Below are 3788 nucleotides of genomic sequence, written 5' to 3' on the forward strand. Positions count from 1 at the left end.
ATCCGCTTTACAGCCCTGGCTTCAAATAAGGTCACTGAAACCAGGCTGGATGTGGCTCTGGGCAGCCTGGTCTGCTGGTTGGCGACCCTGCACACAGCAAGGGGGTGGAATTGGATGATCATTGTGGTCCTTGTCAACCCAGGCCATTCTATGATTGATTCCACAAAACAAAAACATACAGAGAAATCAGGCGGCTGCTTGGCGATGTTTCTGCCGTGCATACAGCACTACAGCAGCTAACAATGTCAGACAGAAGTTCGAACCCTGAAATGTCATTTTCTCATGTATGGCATAAGGAACAACCCACTCGTGCAGCTCTATGAGGCGGTAATGAAATCAAGTGGAGTTGGAGGGGTGTGTTGGTGCGCGTTTGCCCCACGATATGCATCTTTATGTATTATGTATTCTGTTTTCTCTCACTTTTTTTTTCCTCAGCAGACAGATATTGTGCTGTAGTTCTCAGAATACCTGAGAAAAACATCCTGGCAAATTGCATTACTTGTCTATACAGATCCTATAAGGAGCACAAAATAGGCAAGGAGAGTCTTCATCATGTAAAGTCTTTTTTGATTCTCCCCCCCCCCCACCACCCCCCTATCTTCTGTAACAACATAAAAGATACTGTTATGACAAGTACTCGGGTAGTTCGTTCTTTCATTTATAATTTAACCACAGCCTATATAACCTAATCAGAAAAATGTGGAGCATGATTAGTACAACAATTGAGTGCAGTTGGGCTTCTTGAGCAACTCAAAGAACAATACAAAAGAAAGCAAAAGGAAAAGGAGGGAGGTTTTGGGGGGGGGAGGAGGTGGAAGAGAAAAAGCGAGGAGCAGCATCGCAGGCACATCAGAAAATATGTGGTATTTCTTTAATATTTCATTTTAAACTACCTAATTGTGTTTTTAAGCTTCGGTTCCTGTAATTTTGCAAGACGAGGCATTCCAGTGAGAAAACATATGGTAAGGGATTTTTAAACCACATAGCTAGAGTGCATCATAGACTTATCTGCTGCTTTAGTGTCACAAAAATCCACCGCTGAATTTATCCAGTCACCCATTAAAGAAAGAAAAGAATTAAAGGAAAAGGAGTTTAAAAATCCCCAAATGCTACAAAAACCACCGGCAGTGACAACGGGTTCAAGCCGTGATCTTCGGGCTCCTTGGGAAGGAGAAGCAGCCCTCCCACAGCTGCCGGCTATTTCGGGATGCTGCATAGTAAATATTGCATCGAGCTGAGACAAACTGTCGTTAACAACAACTTGTAACTTCACCTGGGCTCAAATGAGGTTTAATGGCTCTGTGTGCAGAGCGGAGGTGAGTTGACTTGAGGGCACTTGGAGAGGTTCTCCAGTAGGGTCACTTGTGGGGCACTACAGAGGGTGTTGAGGCATGGAAAAACCAACATTTGGCATTGGTAGGGGCTGGGAGAACATCAGCATCTTCCATCCAGCATCCTCCATTTGGTATCCTCACACCACGCAAGGCCCGTGGGGAGAGGGAGACCCAGCACAACACACAGCAACATCCCCACCAGGTCACAGCTAGCAGCCCCAGGGGAAGCCCAGGTATGCATAGGGAGGTGGCATTAAAGAAACTTTTAATGGCTGTGAAGAAAGGGAGCTGCATCGCGGGGCTGAGTGCAGCAATCAGGCACGAGGAACAACCAGGCACAGCTCTAGAACTGCCCCTAAAACCTTCCCATGGCTCACATACCCACACCAGCTTCTCCCTCCTTGTCCGGCCATTATCTGAATGTACCTGGAATGGGTCATTCCCTTTGCACCACTTATTTTGCTTTTATAGCCAGCCCTCTCACCCCCACTCAGAGGATTCCCCCAAGGTTGTGCACTTTTTCCTCTGGGAGCTCCTAAGTGTAAGGCGTGAGAAAAGTGTAAGGTGTTAATCTTGATAATTAGTGCACAAAAACCAATTAGAGGTCCAAAAAAAAACCCCCACAACCTTAAGGCACAGAAAGTGATTTTTTGTTTATTTGCTTACCTTATTAAGTTAAATATCTGTCTGAATTAATCACTAATGAATGTGAAGAAGGCTCAATAGCACTGCCTTAATGAACAGCAGTGTCAGATGCATTTTACAGGGCACCAAATCACCGGGTACAGCAAGCCAAGCTGCTATTCAAAATCACTTTTCTGCCCAATTTTCTGTTTGCGAGGCAGTAAATTATTTACATTTATTGTGCTTATTTAAGTACTTAGATACTATGAATGGACTTATAACAGGTTTCGAAAACAAGGAAGCGTTACACAAGGCTGTAGCTGGAATGCACAGCGTTGCCCTACGGGCTGCACCCCCCCCCCAATCCTGCCTTATCCCTGCAGCACCCCACCATGAGATGGAGCGCATTTATTCCCTGTGCTTTATTACTTTGCATGCCTCCCTACAAGTGAAACGATGCGGGCTGAGAGTCGTCCCTCTCGCAGCAGCACAGCAAAGTTTGCGTGTCTCCATGTCACTGCAACAACTGCATTTGCACTCTCTTGCCATCTATTATTCACACCGTAAACATCTGCATTGTAAACGTCAGATGTACTGATTGTCATGGTTTGGGTATTAAGTGAAATGTGCTCAACGTTGCTCTTTTGAATTAAAATATACGTCTCGTTTTCCACTAATATCTCAAATTGCATCTGGCTTTATTTTCTGAGCAGGCACCGGGGCTTTCTCACCCACCTCCTCTGCTGTTTTTTGGGTTGTTTTCTTTTATGTTTTGGCTTTTTTTTAATGCTTTGGAAAACCCTTCTTGCAATCCTTTCCTGCCGCAGCTTTTGGCTGCAGGGACGCAGAAGAGGAAGGTGAGCTGAGCCCCAGCCCTGTGCTGCTGGCAGAGCCGAACGGAGCAGAAAGGGAAAGAGACTCAGAGCAAAGGAGCAGAGAAAGTGGGAATGCAAAGCTTTCTGGGATCTGCTTAAAGGTGATTTTATTACTATTATTATTATTTTCAATTGCAGCCTATGGAACAACCAAGATGCCCTGTAGGAAATATGCAGGTGGGTAAAAACTTTGCTCATTTTCCGAGCACCAAAACGCTTGTTGAGGGCACAGGAGCTGCAGGGAATCACACACATCACCTCTGTCCCCACTGTGGCTGTGTGCTCTGGTCCTCTCCTATCTTATCTTAGTAAAATAAGCAGTAATAACCCACCAAAAGATACATTGTGGGAACGTTTGCAGGGGAGAAATTGCACATTGCATCCGTCAGGTTGAACTGTTTCACTGATTCGTTCTAAAGGTGAAGAACGCAACATCAGTGCTTAAAAAGTCCCATGCTGTTACACAGAAGTGAACAATGGCTGTAATTACATAATTCAAAGAATCGGGCGCTCTTGGAAATATCCCAGCAAAAAACACAAATGATAACTCTAACGATGGTGGAATTAGGGGTACAACCCCCAGTCCGGGTTGGGACAGAGCCCTGTGCTGCAATCAGACCATCTCATACATCTCTGAAGTCCTTCTGCTCTTTGTTACTTAATGCGATGCAGGAGATCAAAGATCCATACAGTATGTGCCGGGGTGTTGCTGCAGTCCCTGTCACACGTTAAAAAAAGGGAAAAAAAAAAAAAAAAAAGAAAAGAAAAAGAAAATTGGGAAAAGAAAAACAAGAAAAAAAGGGAAAAATAAAGGAAAACACGGTGTTTTCTTTGCCCTTTTTTGGGGGGGGTGGGAGCAATTAAAAAAAACGCAATTAAAATTACAAATAAATAAATGAGAAATAGTAAAACAGCAGGCGAAGCTCCCCGTATCCCGTCCTCCCCCACATCCCCA

The 3788-nt window shown here is 44.6% G+C and overlaps 1 long non-coding RNA gene across 1 annotated transcript in view; it reads left to right on the forward strand.

Annotated features, from left to right (window-relative positions):
• The first annotated feature begins 2797 nt into the window (after positions 1-2797).
• The window catches only part of LOC146760026 (uncharacterized), a 5077-nt gene continuing 4086 nt past the window's right edge, over positions 2798-3788 (forward strand). The window contains exon 1 of the long non-coding RNA XR_014948818.1: positions 2798-2934. This is a non-coding gene — a long non-coding RNA (uncharacterized LOC146760026). The remainder of the gene's footprint in view (positions 2935-3788) is intronic.

The sequence above is a fragment of the Coturnix japonica genome, chromosome 8, assembly GCF_054131305.1.
Source record: "Coturnix japonica strain WE chromosome 8, WE-NBRP24, whole genome shotgun sequence".
NCBI classification, from domain to species: domain Eukaryota; kingdom Metazoa; phylum Chordata; class Aves; order Galliformes; family Phasianidae; genus Coturnix; species Coturnix japonica.